The sequence below is a fragment of the Marmota marmota genome, unplaced genomic scaffold (assembly GCF_001458135.2).
Source record: "Marmota marmota marmota unplaced genomic scaffold, marMar, whole genome shotgun sequence".
Lineage (NCBI taxonomy): Eukaryota > Metazoa > Chordata > Mammalia > Rodentia > Sciuridae > Marmota > Marmota marmota.
Window position 1 is genome coordinate 321001 of NW_026000249.1, and position 22024 is coordinate 343024.

Genomic DNA, 22024 nt, shown 5'->3' on the forward strand with positions numbered 1-22024 from the left:
GACGGCGAGGACAGTCGCGGGAGGCCCCGCGGGAGCCGCCGGCGTCCACGCAGTCCCAGCGTGAGCCGCCGCCGTCGGCACCCCCGGCCGCAGTCCCCGCACCTACGGTGCCCGCCGCGCCGCAGTCGACGCGTGCCCGAGAGAGCGCCGAGCTGCCACTGCCCGCCGGCTGGGAGGAGGCTCGCGACTACGACGGTCGTGTCTTCTACATCGACCACAACACGCGCCAGACGTCGTGGATCGACCCTCGCGACCGGTAAGGGGGCCGCGGGACCTTAGCCTGGGGGGCCACTGGCCGGTGCTGCCGGGGGGGATGCACTGGCAACATGCCTAGCTCAGTGCAGGGCCACCGAGAGCCCGCTGGCGGGAGCAAAGAGCAGGGTACCCCTGTCCCGTGGCTACAAGGCCAGCATGGGTGCTATGATGTGGGTGCCTTCACTCTCAGGGCTGATAATGGACCGGAGCCCTGCAGTCCAGCTATGATCACGGCGTTACAATCCCTTAGGCCCAGGGAGAAGACCGAAAACGCCAGGAGGCCTTTGGGTTTGGGCGAAGTTTGTACGTCCCAGGGTTGGGGCGAATATCCATCTCCCCAGTACCCCATCCCAGGGCTCTGGACGAGGATGTAGGTGTCCGCTCTCAGGGCCTTGAGTCTCTGGAGCGCAGAGTCCCGGTCTCCTCCCCGCCGGCCCCGTGTCGCGGAGCGGACACTGATTCGGTTCCCTCACGTCACCCGCTGTCCGGGGCCTGGGAGTTGGGCCCCTGGAATTTCCTCTCCCGGGGCTGACGGATGGCCCTCTTTTCCTTTTTCTGTGGTAGCCTCGCCCATCCCTTTCCCGGGCCTCTTCGGCCCATCGCACGGGCTCAGGCAAGATGAGCTGTCACCTTGTATCACAAACGTGAGCCCCAGCTTCGGGGTGTGGGTTCCTTGCCTGGCGGACTCAGCCTGGTTTCCATCCAAAGCCTGATGCCAGACGGGCACTTCAGGGATTCCCAATCCTTTTGGAGTTGGGAGAAATTGTTCCCTAACTGTTGGTTTCTCTAGCGCCTTAAAAATCAAGTGAGTTAACTTCTGTTTGAAATAGCCTTGTGTACTGCAGCCCGAATGGAATATGATTAGTCCCATATGCTTTTGGAATAAGTGAAAAACATGAGTTTAAGTTTCCTTTTTGTGCAAGATATGCATAGGGCACAAAATTGTCTTATTATTCATGTAAATAAATCTGATCAAGTAAAAACAGATTCTTCTAAAAGCACTACCAGATTTTATTTAATTAATTTCATGTAATGAAGATTTTCCTTGACTTTTGTTTGATTCCAATGGTTCATATGCTTTTGGAGAGATGTATTTTTTGTGGTTGAAACCAAGTGTTTCCACTGGTTATCTGATATCTTGTCCTCTCTAGAGCAACTTCTCTCCACCCTGGCGTGAGTGCCAAAAAGGAAATACTGCAGGCTTCCTAGTGATTTCAAGACTGAAAAGGCCCAGTGTGGTGACATTGTGCCTGCTTCCTCCCACCTACACAGGAAAGGCAGCCTGCATGGCACTGGCATTTGAAAATAAACTTGTAAGGAGGGAAGCTGCTGACTTGTTTGAAGATTTCTCTGGGTTCAGATGGAGAACAACAAAACAAAAGGATGGAGGTTCCCCAATATTCTCTCTGAACATTGCAGGCTTCTAGACTCAGAAACTTACATAAATCCTGGCACAATTTTATGGGTTAAAAGGATGCTTGATTATTTTGAAAATCAGGTGACATCATATTATAATTTCAACCAAATGTTAGAACCACGTCTGTTTGATCAAACCTTAGATGGTTCAGGAATTGGTAGAACTGCTTGGAATGTGGTGCCCTTTTGTACTTATGTCTGTTAAAAGCCCAAACAACTGGAAAATGAACCAGTTAAAAATAGTGTTTTGCTTAGAAAAGGCTAAGGCTCATTTTATGAGGGTAATATAAAACAGTTGTGGTTGTACTGGAATTGGGACTCATGATGAAAGATATAAATGTAAGAATTTTTGTTTCAGTGATGTAACCTGTAACATAGGTATGCAGACCAGCTTGTAGGATCTTTGTTTCTATATGTTTCATACACATCTCCTATGTTCCTTTTTTTTCAGAAGTCTGTTTGTTACTGAATAACATTTTTTACCCTTTTCAGACATCACTTATTTTGTAGGTTCTTTAAAAGTCCTGTTTCTAATGCTAAGTGTTGATTGAGTGAACTAAAGTGGATATTCTACTTTTTTTTTTTTTGGTAAAGTAAAAACATACATATACTTTTATGAGACATTGTTTTTATAGTGAGTGAAAATTCAGCCGGGACAGCTTGAACTTCAGCTCCCATAATACCTTGCCCGAAATATGTATGGAATGTTGAGCAAGCCACAAACATCTCCGTAGAGTGTGCTGAAGGGTGTAATAGTCATTCTTCTTCCTCTTTCAAAACACAACGTTGTCGATTTTTATAGGTGACTGGTAATCCTTTAAAGTTGTAATTAACTTTTATTATATGGATGGGACTGTATGTCAGAATGCAATGTTTTCTCCATGTGCATCTGACAGCTAAAACCCTTTTTGTGTTGTGTTTACTTCACATGCCTGGAAAATGGTGTTCAAGAAATGAGAACTTTTACCAGTTTCCAAATGGAAAGTTGAAAGGAGAGCGACAAATAAATAAAAGGTTTCTAAAGAAAATGAAATTATGGAGAAGTAAATGAATGCAGTAAGTTAGGTGAAAATTGTTGACTTTAAACATTTATTTCATATATAATTTAGTAAAACCTATAATAGCATGAAATATGCTGCTGTTAGCAAAACTAAGGGCCAAGAGATGTAAATGCAATTCCTTCTAGAGTATTATAGTAATTTCATTCAGTGTTCTGTTTAACAACATTTGATGTTGCCACCTTGGAATATTGGTGAATTATCATAGCTCTATTTTTTTAAATTACAACAAAGAGAATGCAAGCCTAAGGAAACATCTTTTCAGATGTGACTACAAGTGTATCAAAGTCTCAGTATTTTATAAACAGATTTTTTTATTTTATTATTAATCTTAGGTTTAAATTTATTATTTTATAGACCAATATTATGAATATAATTTTTATAGTGAGTTTACTGCGAATTGTCTCCAAAATTTTTGTTACAAAGTTAATTCACTATTTCTGTGGCTGGCATTTTCTTTGCATAAGTCTTAGGTGGTTTACATTAGTGACACACATATATTTGGCATATGTTAACTCAGTACAATGATCACCTTATTAAAAGGTATTTACCATCTGGCAGAAAATATGGGAAGAAAAGTTTTGTACCTTTGTAAAAATTCAGTCCCTTTAATAGTTGTGTGTATATATATGCTTCCTGCAGGTTTCTTTTGATATTATTCTGTAGAAGGACCTGAGTTGTTGAGACTGAATGTTTTGCTTCCTGTAGCTCAGCTGGAGTTGTACAATACTGGAAATGCCAGCTCTGGGCATCTTAAGAATGGTAGGAGAAGTCACATTTGAGATCAAAGCAGAGTGTAAATAATTAAGATGTGGTGGAAGACCAAAATTATATCATGGCATGAGCTTTTTTTGGGGAACCATTTGTTCATTGCACAGGATTTGGCCTGTATCTCATGGAAGCATTTTGTGATATATTAAAAGTCCTCTGAACAGGCTTTTGCTTTTTAAAAAAAACAGGAAAAAGAACACACAAAATTTATTATATGCCTAAGGTACGAGAGTATTCATCTTCAGTCTTTTGCTCTAAGGAGAAAAACAGTACAAGGCTCCAGAATTTGCCAGGCTGGAGCCCCATATAACAGAGCCAGATAACATTGTTAGTTCTTGAAATCTTTATTTAGAATTAATTAATAGGAACTTGTCTATATTTACCCCTATAGAGTCTATTTCTGGATTCTAAATATTGTCCAGGTTGAGCTTTCTAATAAACAACTAATAATTTCTCCATTTTTCTTTTTTTTTGAAAGAGAGAGAGAGAGAGACAGAGAGAGAGAGAGAGAGAGAGAGAGAATTTTATTTATTTTTTAGTTTTTCGGCGGACACAACATCTTTGTTTGTATGTGGTGCTGAGGATCGAACCCGGGCCGCACGCATGCCAGGCGAGTGCGCTACCGCTTGAGCCACATCCCCAGCCCTCCATTTTTCATCATAGTGTTTGCATGAACATGAGTGAATGTCTGGCTTTTAAGGCCAGCAGGGATCAACCCTGGAAGAATCTTCTCTTTCTTCCATTTAGATTGTCAACCATCACTTTTTGGTCTAATATCATTCTTACACCCCCCCCACCACCACCAAGACAAGTAACTGGAAAAGTCATTAATTTCTAAATATAACCCCCGGATGTTTGAAAATCTCTTAGTTTCCTTCTCTTTGCTTTGATTCTGATTTGGGAAATTAAAATGTTGTCTTATCACTTTTTATGGTAGGTTCTACTTCAGGAGCCCATGTGTCAAGTGACATGTTCAAGGTCACCTGTTAAGTCTGAGGTGGCCTTTTAGACTTTTAGCCCAGGTTCTTTTGATAGTGTTGGCTGCCTTTCCAATAAATTTAATAAAATTAATCTGATGGAATAAAAGTAAAATTAAATTCTACTGAGCTCAGTTACCCCATTTAAATTTAATAAAGTGAATAAATATTTATGGAGAGTCTTAACTTCCTTTGTTCTGGGATGTTGTGGAGATGAAGTTGGTTGGTAGATAGACATAAAAATGAAGAGACTAATGATCACAGGGCATCCCAAGATTAATTAAATTCCTCACTTGGTAATCTCTTCCCAGAAAAGGAGGGAGAGCTCACTTGTGCTTGGGTGGCATTTATTCCTGTCCATTGGTCTCCTGGGGTGAGAGCTTCTTGTCCCTTTATAGTGCCAGGCAAGATAAGGGGAAAATAAGAAAAAATGCTGGAGTTGAGGCAGTGCTGGGTGTGTTCAGAATAATTGAGTTGATTCCCTGAATTTTCATGTGAAAACTGACCAAGTTTTCATGTGAGGGACAGAAGACTCTAGCCAGAGCATGCATAGTTTAAACTCCCACAGCTTTGGGGCCGGAAAAGCTAGGAACATTTTGTTCAAGCTCTTCTTTTTGCACTTGAGAGCGTAGCCAAGTGTTGTGTTCCGTTTGAAGTTAGAAGGACAAGGATTTGAGCTGGGGGTCTTCTGATCCCCATCCAGTGCTCCTTCTACTATACTACCCAACTACCCAATCCCCACCCATTTTCAAGCATTCTACCTCTGATCATCTGCTTGTTCATTCATTCAACAATGGTTTGTTGCATAGCCTCTTGGTCTTGGGCCTTCTTCCAGGGCTGGGACTTTAGTAGTGAGTGGTCCCCACCCATGGATTTTTCTCTGCTGGGATCCCTTGGCTCTGTGCATCTTATTTATTTATTTGTTTATCTATTGTGTTTCTGGGGATTGAACCCAGGGCTGTGTGCATGCTATAAAAGTGCTCTACCATTGCGCTACACCCCAGCCTCTGGCTTTCTGAATATGGTGGATACATGTTGAGTGCTAATTGTGTGCTAAACACTTTAGGCATTTGCATGGATGTTTTCATCAAAAACCCATAATGGCTATGTGAGGTATAGGTGGATACATGATGAAACTTAACTTTTTGATCTCATTCCCATGCTAATGAGGGGCAACATCTGTATGCCTCCAGAGTTGAGCCCTGGAGTCAATATGTACTTTACCCTCCCCTAGTTAGGTAACTGTGTGCCCCTTGCATCGTGCTAGACACACTGGTTATTTTTATCTTTTTTGCTGATTGATATTTAATCCCCCCTGTGGTATGATGACTCCTTAAAGATGTCAATGTCTTAATCTCCAAAAGCTGTTAATAAATTACCTTCCATGGCAAAACAGCCTTTGCAAATGTGATTAAGTTAAGGATACTGAGTTATGGAGATAATCTGAATTATATGTGCAGGTTCAGTGCCAGTATCATCACAGGGGGTCTTGGTGGAGGGAAGAAGGAGGGTGAGGGTCAGAGTCAGAGATTGAGAGGTGACAATAGAAGCAGAGGTTGGAGTCACATGGTCATGAGTCAAGGAATGCAGGCATCCCCTAAACGCTGGAAAAGGCAAATGAATTAATTCTCCCCTTTAGTCTGCAGATGCGAGGTAGCCCTGCTGATACTTTGACTTTAGCCAAGTGAAACTGATATTGGATTTCTGATCTCCAGAACTGTAATATAATAAATTTGTGTTGTTTGAAACCCCTTGGTTTGTGGCAGTTTGTCACAGCATCCTTCCTAGAAAGAATGAAAGCATCTGGTCAGCTTAGTGTCTTTGATAATAGCCTCAAGAGCTGACATTTATCACATGCCTATGAAAGTACTGTGCTAAGTATTTTAAAGCCATTTCTCCTCCTGGTTCCTCACAGTCTCCTTAGTAGGTCCTTGTTTCTAGTATGGAGTTTCATGTTGTGGACTCACATCAATTATATTGCACCAAGTCATACCTGATGAACTAGTTAAGTATGGCATGGTGGGTAGGCTGGATTTCAAAGAATAGACAATTGAATTGGAGACAATTGAAGGTTTTCTCAGATAGTAATGGGAATGAACCAGAGGGATCAGGAGCTAGGGCTAGAAAAGACAGGGAAGTGCAGAAGATTTAGGTAGTACTTGAACTAATTCCATTGAAATCAGGAGGGATGTTAAGAATCTTGCTACCACCTTAGGAGGAACTGAGGCACACTGGGCCAATCTGACAGCCTTCTTTTTAACCATACTTGGAAGCTTTCATTTTTTTGTTATTATTTTATGTCCTCAATAACTTGGAGACTAAGAGAAACATGTTGAATCCCTCAAGTTACTGGATGATAGGTAGTGTCCTAAAAGTTATCCAAACCATGAAAGTTACTTTGGACCAAGATTTCTTAACTTTAGTACTCTTGATATTTGAGACAGTATAATTCTTTGTTGTGTGGGCTGTCCTGTGTAGCATAGGATGTTTGGCAGCATCTGTGGCCTCTACTCACTAGATGTAGATGCCAGTAGCAAACCTTCCAGACTTTACAAATTTTGACAATCAAAAATACCTCCAGTTGGGTGTGGTAGCACAGGCCTGTAATCCCTGTGACTTGGGAGGTTGAGGCAGGAGCATCACAAGTTTGAGACCAGTCTCAGCAACTTAGCAAGGCCCTAAACAACTTAACAACACCCTGTCTCAAAATAAGAAAATAAAAAGGACTAGAGATGTATCTCAGTGGTAAGTAAAGTGCCCCTGGGTTCAATCCCCCTTACAAACAACAAAACAAAAATTAAAATAAAACAAAAAACAAAAAAAAACAATCCTCCAGATTGTCAAATGCCTTCTAAGGGGGAAATATTCCCCAGTTACAATGTTTCATTTTTGGCAGCTGAATTTGTTTCAAGCAGATTGACAGTTCCTGAGATACTATGTAATAATGGGTAAAACACAGAGGCCTGATTTCTGTGTTTCCATGAAAAACAGACATTAAATGTGTTTATATGAAAAAACAAATCAGCATATTAAACTTTGGGAGTGTATATTAGTATGTATATTGCTGAATTCTGTCAATCAAGAGGTATTTATAGTCTTTCAAGTGTGTGTGTGTGTGTGTATGTGTGTGTGTGTATGTATGTGTATATATATATATATATGCAGTGAAACAGAAGAAAATGAATCTGTTCACACTTTATTGCAGCAACCCAGGGAGCTAACCTGACCTTTTGAATATATAGGCATATGTGTGTGCATATGCACCTACACATGATATCAACTGCTCAAGATGCCCAAGCCATTTGGGTGTTCCTTCCATGGAAGGAATGAGAATATTGCTTCTGCCTTTGCTCAGAATATGTAGAAACGCAGAGCAAACACGTCTTGAAAGGCTGCTTTCTGGAGCTATGGGATTTCCATCCAGAAAGTCATCTTCTTTCTTTAAAGAGGAAGGGGCTCAGGAAAGAGTGGAAAGGAGGCAGGAGGAATGTTGATGTGATAATGAATGAGGATGGAAACTGGCTGTGCAAACATTAAAACTACAGAGAAAATAATTGCACTTCAGCAGCATTATAATCATAGCACTTAATCATAAATATCACATGGCACTCTAAATGGTCAAATTAGAGGAATATTCAATAAGTTTTAGTACATCTGCTCAGTGGCAGCCTACACTCCCAATAAGAATACCAGTGCCAATGATAAAAACTGCAGGGCCACAAGGGGTAGAAAACACATAAGTGAGAGTACTTTTTGCTGGTGGCAAAAGCAGAAACTTCAGTCCATCTGGCTTTAAAGGATAAGGAGGTATTGTTATATTTTTCACATAAGAAAAGTTGCTAAGGGCAGACCTCTCCAAATGCTTATTTTATCCATTCATCTACCTTATCAAGGACTTGGTCTTTCCACTCAACCACTCTTGGCTTCTCAGCCAGCTCCTTCCTGGTTCTGTGGTAGCAATATGGTTGCCCAACTCCAGGTTTACACGGAGATAGGACTCAATTAGCAGGAATTCCTTCCATATAGGTCTATGGGGACAAAGACCTTTTCTCTAGCCCTATCTATCTCACACCTCCCTTCACAGTTCATTGGACAGGTCTAGGTCCTGTGCTCCTGCCTCAGTCAATTGCAGGCATAAATACTATATGATTGACTTAGTAAAATCTTAAGCACTGTAGCTATTTAGGGCTGGATCATTCTTTGTTGTGGTAAGGACTGTCACATGCATTGTAGGATATTCAGCATCATTCTTGGCTTCAACCTACTAGATGCCAGTAAAACCCACCCTAAAATGTAATAACAAAATATGATATTAAATAAATGCTGCCCAATATCCTCCATGGGGTGAGATCCTCTACTCTTAAAATTACTGAAAAGTTATAAAGATTGGGCAGTTTTCCCATTGTGAACATTTCAAGTCATCATAGAATATTTGTCAAAACCAGGAAGCTAATCTTGATATGTTATTATTAACCAAACTCTAGATGTTTGGATTTCACTAGTTTTTCACTAATGTGTTTTTTTTTCCTGAGCCAGTTGCTTTTAGAACTAAATTATTATTTGTATGATTCAACCTTATGAAAATCTCTATCTATCTGTTATCTATCTGTTTTGCAGTACTGAGAATTGAAACCAGGGCCTCATAAATGATATGTAAGTGCTCTACCACAGAGTTACATCCCCAGTCTTTTTAAATAAGTATTTTGAGACAAGGTCTCACTAAGTTTTCTGGGCTGGCCTTGAACTTGTGATCCTCTGCCTCAGTCTCCTGAGTAAACTAAGATTACAGGTATGTACCACTGTGCCTGGCTTAAACCCAATATTTTTGTGGGTGATCTTTTATACCATTCACAACTTTGCTTTAAGGCCTCATGACAGAGTGCAGGGATTCTGAAGAATTTTGGAATCATGGAACTTGAGAAATATGACGTAAGGATTCTGTGTTTGGAAAAAAGGGGCCAGGTACAGGAGCTTGCATATAATGTCGGGAGAATTACCAATCTCTGCAAGCCCACCTATAGTGCTCACTCTGTAAATATTGCGGAATGAATTCATTCTCCCATATTTACTATCACTTGCCCAGGTTTATCAAGAAGATTCATCCCACAGTGATTCACCGAGAAGCTTCCATGCTTTCCCCAGCTCTTCCTGGCCTCTCAAATAACTCACCTTTAAATTGTGGTGTACAGACACTAGATACAGTTCCCTCAAAACATGATGCTAAGTGTAAAGAGCAGATGTAAAGACAACATTTTTGTTGTATTTTATGATCTGATTTCTACAAAGTGTCCAGAAAAAACAAATCCATGGAAATGGAAAGTGGATTTGTGATGCCTGGGACTGGGAATAAGAGGGGGTGGTGACTTCAAGTGGGCCTGAGGGCTTTCTTGGGGTGATGGAAATGTCCTATATATTGCAACTTCAGTAAGCTTACTAAAAAAATCATTGAATTGTACATGTGAAATGGGAGAGACTTACTGTATGCAGACTATACCTTAATAAAGTTGTTTATAAACAATTTTTTAAAGGGAACTGACTTTTAAATTCAAGTGGTTACCTTGACTTTGTAGGTGGAGAGACTAGACTATGTAGATTAGACTTGGCAGTCTCTAACCATGCAAAAGGTTTTTAAGCTTCTCAAAATGTCCATCCAATTGTCAGGGAAACCTGCCAAGAAGCCACATGTTAACATTTCCTAGGAGTTTTGCCAACTGTAAGGGGAGAACAATACCATGTAACAACCTGGTAATCATTACTAGGTTAAAAATATAAGTTGGTTTTTTACCAAGGCAACTTTTTCATTCAGAGCAATTTCGCTTATAAGGTGACTCACCAATACTTCTGTTTGTTTTAGTAAAGTTGAAGTGGTATCTGATTACCTGGTAGCATTTGGGGTAAAGTGAATTTTGTGGATAAAGGCCTTGGGCCTTTAAGTATCAACATTCTTTTCTTTCATAAATTTTTGGAAGAATATCTTTAATATTGTATTATATACTTTTTGTAATTTTTTTTGATGGTTAGGATTCATACAGGTGAATATCAAGGTTGACATGTCCTGGAATGTACCACTAACTGCATGGACTGCCTAGGTGTGGGTATCCATGATTTTAGACATGAACAGAATTGATTATGACTCTTGTTTTTTCCATTTTCCATTTGTCATGTGTCCCAAGGCAGGTTATCTGGGCTCTCTGAACCTCAGTTTCCTTTTCCATAAAATGGGGACTGAGTATTTGCCAGTTTTGAGGATTCAGTAAATAGGGCAAAGCACTTCATCAATGTCTAGTACAGAATAGGCACTTACAGTTTGTTTTAGTCACCTATTTTACTGCTGTGACTAAAATATCCAACCAAAAAAAATGTAGAGAAGGAAAAGTTTATTTAAGGGCTCACAGTTTCAGAGGTCTTCGTCCATAGAAGGCAGACTCCATTCCTCTGGGCTCAAGGTGAGGCAAAACATCATGATGGAAGAGTGTGGCAGAGGGAAGCAGCTCACATCATGATCAGAAAGGGGAGAGAGAGAGAGAGAGAGAGAGAGAGAGAGAGAGAGAGAGAGAGACAGACAGACACTGCACTCTCCAGATACAAAATATATACCCCATAGCTATGCCCCCAGTGAACCACTCCAGCCACACCCCACTGGCCTCCAGCCCCCGCTCAGTTAATCCCATCAGAGATTGATTCACTGATTAGGTTAAGGCCATAACCCAAACATTTCTCCTCCAAACCTTATTGCTCTCACATGTGAGCTTTTGGGGGATACCTCACATGTTAAAAAACAGTTTAATTGTTTTTATGCTCGTATTCCATAGTCATTCAATCTTGTTCTTCTCCAGTGTCTTTGCTCTTCAGCCTGTCAAAATTTCCTTTCTCCATTATATCACTTGGGCTTCTGAATTGTTTCCTTATTTTCCTTGGAGTTGGGTGGCACTGGAGGCTTGCCAGTGTAAAGACAAGTGCTCAGAGTTCATGATAACTATTGTTCTTCCCTGCTTCCCTGCTTGTGACTGTTCTTTGCATTCTCTTGATTTTGTGGCTGGGTAAGTAAAGATGATGGAAATTAAATGTTACTAAGTAGAGATAACAGATTAAAGCAGAGCCATCAGACTCTGTGGAGGTCCAGAGGGTAAATATCTTTTATTTACAGACCACAGAAGCTCTGTGGAAACTACTCACCTCTGCTTTGTAGAGCAGAAGCAGGCATAGATAATAACATAAATGAATGAGCTAGCTGTGTTGCAATAAAACTTTATTTACAAAGACTGGAGGCAGGCTGGATTTGTTCTGAAGGCAGTCTGCTAATCCATGGTCGATGTCATGCTTGTTTGTTTACCATGTTAATAAAACAAAACTTTTATATCATAAACTTTCATTATTGTTTTATTAGCTTGGTTATAAATCTGAAAATACCCTGAATATGTACAAAATTATTGATTTATAGGGTGTGAATGTCATTGTGTTCTGGAACTTGGATGTAGTGCTTAGTGATATTAGAGACTAAAAAAGTTCTTATCATATGAATGTTTCTATAACTAGTAGTCACTACTGAACAGATAGTAAGAATAGGAGTTGATTGAAAGTCAGAATCATCAGCTACATCTTCTTGGCCCTCTCATACAGTAAGTATGAGACAGTTTTTTATTGTTTGTGTCAACAACTTTCAGATGTACAAATGTACAGGTGAACTTATTTTTGGAATGAAATGATGTTTGCCCAAGTATCTGTGCCCTGTGGGTTTTAGAAGGAAACCCACAGAGTACAGAGGGAAGGAGGTGGGGGCAGCCTAGGAAGTACTTGCTTTCATGAGGCTCATAGGCCCATGGTGGGAGATGGGAAAGTAGATGAAGTAGGTTAGAGAGAGGCAGTGGAAGAAATTAACAGTAAAGAGTTAATTTCAACATTAGCTTAGGTATTTTTTTTAGCAGCATGTGCCTGAAGCTGTAAAAGATCTACATACTCTAAGGTTCACAAATTCCACTAAAACAGTAGTGGTCCTTAGCCAGGGATAATTTAGCCCCCTAAAGACATTTGGCAATGTCTGGAGACATTTTTGGCTGTCATAACTTAGTGATGGGTGGGAAGAGTGTGTGCTAAGGGCATTAGTGGGTTAGAAGCCAAGAATGCTGCTAAGCATCCTATGGTGGGGCTACCATGCACAGGATGGCCTCTCGTGACAAAGAATGACCATAGTTCTGAGATCAAGAACCTGCTCCAAGGTCCAACACTGAGCTATTCCTGGAGAGTTCTTGTTCATATGGGGTAGTGTAGTGGTAGCAAATAGCAATAATGAATATGTCAGTACCTTTAGGGCAAAAAAACTTTGGCTAGTGAGGTTGACAGAGAGTATGGTGGGGTACAGGTGGCCATTTGGGAAACAGGGAAAAGCTGGCTATTGAGGAATATTTTGAGGTGATGCCTGAAGGAGGGTGAGGAGGGAATCTGAGTTATCTGGAGGCAAATGTTTTCAGGCAGAAAACCACAGAAGCAGAGTTGAGAGTGATGAGGCCAGTAGGAGAGTGAGTGGGTTGAGGTGACTCTTGAATGGCCCGTGCAGACTCTGACTGTGATTCTGAGCAAGATGGGGAGCCATTCTATTGGGAAGACTTTATATTGGGATTCTTCTGACTGCTGTAGGGAACTAGGAGGGTAGAAGATAAGCAAGGAGATTGGTTAGGAGAAGGTGGCTGCCAGCATGGCCAGTCAGTGATGGCTTAGGCCAATGATGAAGCAGCAAGGATGCTTGTAGACATAGACATGATTTCTTAAGGCCATGATCCCATGTTTTTGTCACCTGTATGATTGACCTAAGAATTCTTGAGGGTCTCTTCAGAATTCCTGCTAGCTTGGGAAATAAAGGGCCCTGCCAAAGTGGATATCAAGGCTGTAATGCTTAGATCAGCATAGAGGAGCTGGTTTTTTGTTTTTTTTTTTTTTTCCTGAACTGTTTCTCAACTTTGCTGATGGGGCTGTAAGGAATTCCATAGAATAAGAAATGCAGTGCAATACATGCATTATGTTCTTGTTTTAGCAATGAGGCTATGTTCTTAGAGATGGAGTCTTCAGAGTAGATTTATGTATGCTTTCAGAATGTCCATATGGTATAAGTAATAGTGTTTAGAAACTGATATTTTAAAATTATTTTTAAAAGTGATGATAGCTGGAGTGGTTTAGAATCTAAAATGATAGGGCTCAAATTCACAGTGGTCCACTCTACAGAGCTTGTCACATCACCCCCATGCCATAGGAAAACACTTAAAAGTTTTCTTCAAAATCACTCCAGTGCTATTTTATTTGCTATGGATATACTGATTCAAAAGGCATTCCAGATAAATCATTCTGAGATGGACCTGATCCAGGTTAACTCAAGATTGCTATCTTATCAATCTTAGTATTAAAAGCGAGACACCATAAACCAATCTTTTCCTCCTTCCCAGTCCATATCATAAACCTCCAAAATGTCACCGTGTACATGGCATATTGACAAAAATGTCAAGGATTGCCAAGAATAGCTTCTTGGATTCACATGCAGTTGCAAGAGAAGGACAGAGTAACTTTTGCATTTTAAGTGCCACTGCAGTGGCCAGAACCAGCAGCCAACAATCTTTTTTTTCTTTTTTTTGGTTCTGGGGATGGAACCTAAGCCCCTGCTCATGCTAGGCAAGTGCTCTACCAGTGAGTTACACCCCCAGCTCCTGATAGATGAAATTTTTCTTTTCTTTTTCTTTGAGACAGACAGGGTTCCTCTAAATTTCCCAGGCTGGCCTCAAACTCTCAAATTTCCTGCGTCAGCCTCCTGAATATTTGGGATTACAGGCATGTGCCACCATGCCCAGCTCCAAAACTTCTGGTTTTAAAATTTCCCAGTGCTCAGCTTTACCTTGGAGATTTAGACATACTTCTTACTTCCAATATTTAAATATGAACACATGTATTTATTATGCTTCTAAAATTATTAGTAGAATTCTTTTTGTTATGCCATTTGTCACCCAGCTCTTTGAGCATACCGATGGCTGTGAAGTTTTACATAAACCTGTGACTGATTTTTCCTGAGTCATTGTCAATGTCTCAGCTCTCAAGCTAGTGCCAGCTCAGTAAATATTTGATGGAATCCAAAGTCTGAATTTCTTTCAAATGGGCTAATTTTCTCTTATTATGTAAAATAGAGAAAATATCACTTTCAATCTATTTAGGAATGATCATTAGCCATTCTTTCATTGGATGGAGTATATATATCATCCCTTTTCTGCACCAGTGAAAATAACACCTTAGTATTTTACTTCAGGGACAAATGCTACTTTTGTCTCATTTTTGGAGTTCTAAAACCACGTGGTTTAATCCCAACCAGGTGGCGGGGAACAAGAGCTAAACTGTTCCTTCCACCTTCATGACCTGTGAGATTAGTTTGTGGAAGAACCCTCTCCAAGCCCATGGGTGGCTCACAGATGACTTGGATTTCTTAGTTTTTCAGTTCAATGGTGAGATCTTCACCAATTATATCATGGGGGGTGGGGGAAGCACAGCCTGGTGTTTTTCTTTTCTTTTCTGTAATTTTTTTTTTATGTCTTACTGGTGTTGAATTGCTTTACCTCTCCCCCATTGGGAGAGGAATTTGGCATATTCCAAACTTCTAAAATAAATGAAAATTAGGAAATTTTCCATGAAGCAAACCAATGACATAATGGTACCTCGAGCATCTGAGTTACTGGAGTTGGTTTTGTGAAATGGTTGGCCAACAATGTTTGCAAAGCTGGAAAGTATAAGAAATGTTTTTTCTTCACCAGAAAGGCAGCCAGGCACAATGATACACCTGTATTCCCAGCAACTTGGGAGGCTGAGGCAGGAGGATAACAAGTTCAAAGCAAGCCTCAGCAGCATAGCAAGGCCCTAAACAATTTAATGAGACCCTGTCTCAAAATAAAAAATAAAAAGGGCTGGGAATGTGGCTAAGTAACTGAACATCTCTGGATTCAATCCCTAGTTAAAAAGAGGCAGCCCTACACTAAAGTTATAGTTTCCTATTAATTAATGGGTTTTGAAGAAACTGATGTTCATAAGCTCTTTTTTTCCTCACATGACTTCCTGCAAAAGTAAAGGTGAAACAGAATTGTGACCCTTAGGTCATGATTCTTTTAACAGTTAGGTCTTATACTTACTGGAAAGCTAATACCAGAGGATGAACTCTTTAGAAACAAGAGAAAGAAAGTCCTACAGAAATATGTCAATTACATCATAGTTTGTTAATGAAGGGACAAACGAATATTATGGAATATTATATGAAGTGATCCCTCAAAATAACTAACTCCACTCTGATAGAATTGTTTAATAAAGCAGTATCACCATTTCAATCAATATTGTTAATACCTGATATCTGAAATACCTGTAATAACGATCCACAGTGAACAGAATTAGAACATCATAGGTTGAAACCTATTTTTGGGGTGGATCTTGCTCCTCAAAATCACAAACTTAAAGCATTGGCTCACCAGAAATCATATGGCTGGATTCTTCCTGCTGAGAGACATCTCTAACCACTGGTAAGCCAGCTCTGAGTTAGATCATTCTTTGTTCTGTTGAGCTAGCCATGGCTGCCACTGAAGTTTTACCTACTCATTTAGTACTTGCTGGTTCTCCTGAATTCATTAATATTTGCCCTATTTGTTGTTACAATGAGCATACAGTGGTCCACTGATACTTGACAACAGCACTCCAGTTCATTTGAAACATTCATTTGTGCAGACTAAACTGTCTTTAGGTTTTTCCATTATTCTGGGGGCATGATTTTGAATGCACTCAATGTTCTTATTGTGTTGCTCTTGAGTGCCTCATAGCTGTGATTTTACCATTACCTGTATCTTCTGAATGCTACATTTCTACTTATATTGTTTAAAAAATATTTTTAGTTATAGATGGACATAATACCTTCATTTTATCTATTCATTTTCATGTGGTGCCAAGGATAAAACCCAGTGCCTCACACATGCTAGGCAAGTGCTCTACCACTGAGCCACAACCCCAGTCCTATATTTATATTATTTTAAAATGCATATTTTTTTCAGGGAGAAGGAAGGAGTAGTAATATGATACTCTTTACCCATAAGAGTATAACATCAGATAGAATGCTGTGGTCTTAGCCACAGAAGTGCTCCATTTTCATGTTAATTGGAGGATATATCTATATCTGTATCTCTATATATCTCTAGCATGCTAGCCTGGTGCTATTTAACCCTAGCGGCAAGTAAATTTAACTTGAGGAGCTATATATTCGTACTTATACACATACATACACTCTCTCTCATTGCTCAGTCCCAGAAGATTCTGATCATCAGGGCCCAGGAAGCCCCTGATAGCCATTTTTCCCATATTGAAAAACAACCCAATTAATAAAGGAGCAAAAGAACCAAACAGAAGAAATGCAAATGGCCAAAAAATATATGAAAAAGTGTTCAATATCTCTAGCAATTATATAAATGAAAATCAAAACTACATTGATATTTCACCTTGCTCCAGTCAGAATAGCAATAATGAATAATAATTAATAATAATTATTATTAAATAATACGTGTTGACGAGGGTGTGGAGGAAAAGGTACACTTATATATTGTTGGTGGGACTGAAAATTAGTGCAACCACTCTGGAAAGCAGTATGGAGATTTCCCAGAAAATTAGAAATGGAACTAGCATATGACCCAGTTGTTCTACTCCTTAGAATATATGCAAAAGATCTAAAATCAGCATACTATAGAGATGTAATCACACCAATATTTTTAGCAGCACAGTTCACAACATATAAGCTATAGAACCAATCTAGGTGCCCTTCAATAGATGAATGAATAAAGAAAATGTATATATACACCAATGTCCTTTGTGTCTCTGTGAAATTGCCTATTCTGGGCATCTCTCATGAATAGAACCATAGAACAGTGTCTTCTGTGTCTGTATTCTTTTATTTAGGGTATTGTTTTCAAGATTCAACCATGTTTTAGCATGTCAATACTCTGTCCCTTTTGTGGTTGAGTACTATTCTATTGTATAGGTAGATTATATTTTGTTCATCCCTTTATCCATTGATGTTTCCACTTTTTTTGGCTATTTTGAGTAGTGTTAATATGAAAATGCATGTATAAGTATTTGTGTCTCTATTTCTAATTTCTCCCCTTAATATGTGTAGGTGTAGAATTGCTGGTTCATATGGTAATTCTGTTTAACTTTTAGAGGAGTCTTCAAACTGTTTCCAGAGCAGCAACACCATTTTACATTCCCATCAGTAATTTAGAAGAGTTCCAGTTTTTCTACATCCTTGCCAGCTCTTGTTATACTGTATTTTTTTGCTTTCCTGCTTTAAAAAAATAGCCAACCTAGTGATATCTCATAGTGGTTTTGATTTGCATTTCCCTAATGACCAATGATGTTGAATGTCCATTCATGTGCTTGCTGGCCATTTGCATGTCTTCTATGAAAAAATTGCTTTGCACATTTTTCAACTGGGTTGCCTTTTGATGTTTAGTTTTAAACTTTCTTTACATATTCTAGATACTAGACATTTATCAGATACATAATTCTTAACTGGTGTCTTTTTTGAAAGATATTCCTGCTGGATTCCATTAGCTAGCAGGCTTAAGAATTATTGATCTGGGCAACTGATTCATTCGTTCTTTAGGGCTTTCTGAAAAACACTTGGGAAGGTTTCCAAAGCAATTTCGAAAAAATAAGAAAAACCCCAAACCCCTTACCCTCAAACCACTCAGGTGATTCTGATACATTTCTCCCAAAGGAACAAACATAAAAACACATGAAAAAGCAGTTTTTTACATAAAGTGACTGATTATCTAACTGAATGAATACATGTCATCAAAACAGAGAATCTAGTGCTTCCACAGAAAGTCAGTATTAGCTCCTTGCTTCCTCTTCCCCAGAATATTCTGTACAGATCATTTGTTAAATGTGTGGCCACTCTTTGTTGTGATTGTTCCCATGTTACTGGATGGCCCAGCTCTCCCACCAAGATTTGCCATGTTGTCAGGCCTTTCAGGATGTGACACTTGGTTCACCTAAAGGGCACCTCAGTATTCATGTGTGAGACCTCAAGCTATGTAATTATTATTATTATTATTCTTTTGCGAGGGGTTGCTTCAATTGAGAAAGCACTATTGGTGCTTGCTTGAAATGCCACTGTAATCATGTTAACATGGAATACTGAAGATTTCTACTGTGAAGAATAATATAATCATCCTCATTTGCTCCCACCTGGCATACCTGTAATTCCAAAGGGTGGCTGAGGGCTTGGCTCAAAACTGAGAAGGTGAGAACATTCCAGGGCTGTTGGTGGAGTTTTCTAATGACAGTCATTCTTATCCAATAGGAAACTGGCATAAGGGTGGGTAGGGATGGGTTCCTAGGGTTTTCTGTGTCATAAGAATCTCTTAAGAGAAAACCCCATCCATTACTCTAACTTCTGCTTTCTTTTAGCATCCCTGGTCACACTGGTGGCTCCCATTTGGCTCCTGGGTCCATGGGGGATGGGAGTGGTCCTTTTTGCTTGCTACCTATTCTCTGGTCCACCACCTCAACTACCCTTCCCCCACTTATGTGATGAAGCTACCATAAAAATCCCAAAATATGGGGTTCAGACAGCTTGTAGGTTGGCAAATGCATCCACCCCAACTCCTTGAGGACAAAAGCCCCTGCACTTCTTTTCACTTCAATTATCTAATCATGGTTTGGTCTTTCTGGTGACCAGCCCTCATCTAGGAGCCCACCATGAGTCCCTTATTAGAACAAAAGATGCTCCTATCACCTAGGAAATTTTGTGGAATTAGGAGTTCTGTGTCAGTATCTGGGGACAGAGACCAAATTTGTATTTCTTTGTATACCACAATATCATAGTTCTTACTCTGCTCATCAAGAAACTTCCCTCTCCATTTAGACACTAAACATTGAGGAGACAGATGAATGTCTACCTTTGAACATCACTTATACAAATGGTTCTCAATCTGAAGTTCAATTCTGAATTATCTGAAGAGTGTTTAATAAAAACTACTGCCTATACTTCATCACAGGCAAATTAAGCCTGAATTCCTGAGTGAATCCAAATGTCCCTGGCCAGGGTGCAACTTGCTCACAGTAATGAATATTCGTTAATGATTTCAAACTCTTTCTGAAGCTTGGATAGGTAAGCCTTGACTTTAGAAACTAGATGTGTTAGAGTTTGTAAAGGAGAAAGAAAGGTGGAATAGTTGTAAATGCCATTGCATTATTTCTTTGGAGTAGAGATGGGGGGGTGAGGGTGGGGATAAGGGTTTAATGTTCTGCAGATCATAAAATGATTTATATTTATGTTGAATAGCTTCCTCCTCTCAGTTTCCATAGCCCTGTTTGTGCCCTTCCCATTGGGTGAATCTGTCAAGTAGTAGCGATTTGTTATTGTTTGTTCCCTGGTAGAGCTGAATTCCTTGAGGTTAACTTTTGGCACTAAGCATCTCAAATAGCTTTCCTGCTGTGAATATTTAAACAAATGAATAGCACTTTGCAGTTTTCATAGAGCTTTTCCTAGGGTGGGGTCCTCCAGTTCTCTCATCCTTAGCCAAGATTACATGCCTGAGGCTTGTGAGCATCATTTATACCATGCTTCATGCATGCCTTGCCTGACAGGAGTTCTCTGTACAGACCATCTGTCTGCTGAGCCATTCCTCAGGAAGAATTTTCTCACCTCTGTGCCTCACCTTGGTGTGGTCATTACAAACTAAAATGCCCATGAGGGCTGGGCCTACAACCAGATGGCCAGATGACAGAGATAACAGGGATTGATGGGGACTGTGTTGAGCTAGTCAGCTGTCCCTTTTTTTTTTCCCTCTTTTTTTCTTTTTTGCTTTTTTTGGTACTAAGGATTTAACCCAGGGTCACTTAACCACTGAGCCATATCCCCTAGCTCCTTTTACTTTTTATTTTGAGACATATTCTCATTAAGTTGCTTAAGGCTTCACTCAGTTGCTGAGGCTGGCCTTGAATTTGTGATCCTCCTGCCTCAACCTCCCTGAGTTTGTGGGATTACAGGTGTGTGCCACTATGCCCAACTGACCCTTTTAAAAGGACAGCCCTAGTCAGCTTTAGCCAATTTTGTCTTTGGGAACTGAAATCTCTGTGCACTAGCTCTTCTCATTTTCAAGAAAGAAATTCCAGGTTATTTATATATATTATATATATATATATATATATATAAAAAATTAGTTGTCAATGGGTCTTCTTTCTTTCTATCTATCTATCTATCTATCATCTATCTATCTATCTATCTATCTATCTATCTATCTATCTATCATGCTGAGGATCGAGCCCAGGGCCTCACCCATGACCCATGCCAGGCAAACAGTCTACCACTGAGCCACTACTCCAGCCCCAGAAATTCCAGATTTTGAAATGAAATCTCCTAAGTTGAAGGGATGGAAACACTTTGAGGCCTTGGAAGAGCATCCCCAGGGCCAATACACCAAGACAGAGAGAACGTCTGCAGGAGCAGGTGGCCTGGGTGGCTTTGGAGTCATGTTGTTACAGTTTTCACCACTTGACTTGCCCACTTCCTAGGCAGAGAGAAGCAGAACTGAGAGAATTCACTGGTGGCTCCACTTGCCCTCAGGGATCATGGGAAAAGGGGGCTATGATGGATTCTGGTTAAGTTCTTTAAAAAAATGTCTCCTTTAATTTCCCATCTACTCCACTAATAGTAATTACAGTGATATTTGGGTGTCTTCTCAAATCTTTTTCTTTTTTAAACAGGGAATCAAAAGGTGATCATATATCAAGTAATTTTCTAGTCACCCTTTCTCCTTGACCATTTAACTAAAATATTCCCATGTTATTAAAGATACTTTAATAATTACCCAAGTAAGCATCATAATAACAGGGGTTATGTTTTGCTTTTTGCTCCACCCACAGCATCCAATCTGAGCCTTACGTGGAGCCTGTGTTCAATGAATAACTAATGAATGATTATTGGCATGAAATAATTTGTGGATCACATTCTTATTTTAAGTCATTTGGCTTGTTTCCTTTTTCTTGCTCTTGTAAATAGAATTATGATGCACCTCTTTGTACATTATGCTCTCTACATATTTTAGATATTTTCATAGGTAGTGCTATATAGACTTTTGGGGCTAGAAGATTCTCTGTGGTAGGGACCTCCTACATTGGAGGATGTTTAGCAACCTCCCTGACTTCCACCCACTAGATGTCAGGAGCACTTACCATTTCCTGTTATAATAACCAAAAATGTCTCTATACATTGTCAAATGTCCAGTGGGAGGCACAATGGCCCTTGGTTGAGAATACTATGCTAGTATAGTTAATGAAATGAAGGATGTCAATGTCTTTTAATATTTTATCCCTTAGCCCCAAAACACAAAGGTTGAATGTTTTCACTGATATGTAGAAAATAAACCAAAATAAAGATGGGGAGGAGAAGAAGAGACGTTCAGTAGATTAGACAAAGGGGAACAAAAGGACAGAAGGGGATAGGAATAGGAAAGACAGTAGAATAAATCTAACATAATTTTCCTA

General features: G+C 39.8%; 1 protein-coding gene across 1 annotated transcript in view; it reads left to right on the forward strand.

The window, feature by feature from the left end:
* The first annotated feature begins 6 nt into the window (after positions 1-6).
* The window catches only part of LOC107144122 (protein WWC3-like), a 117809-nt gene continuing 95791 nt past the window's right edge, over positions 7-22024 (forward strand). The window contains exon 1 of the mRNA XM_015487957.1: positions 7-256. The gene's annotated coding sequence lies outside the window, so the exon portion shown is untranslated. The remainder of the gene's footprint in view (positions 257-22024) is intronic.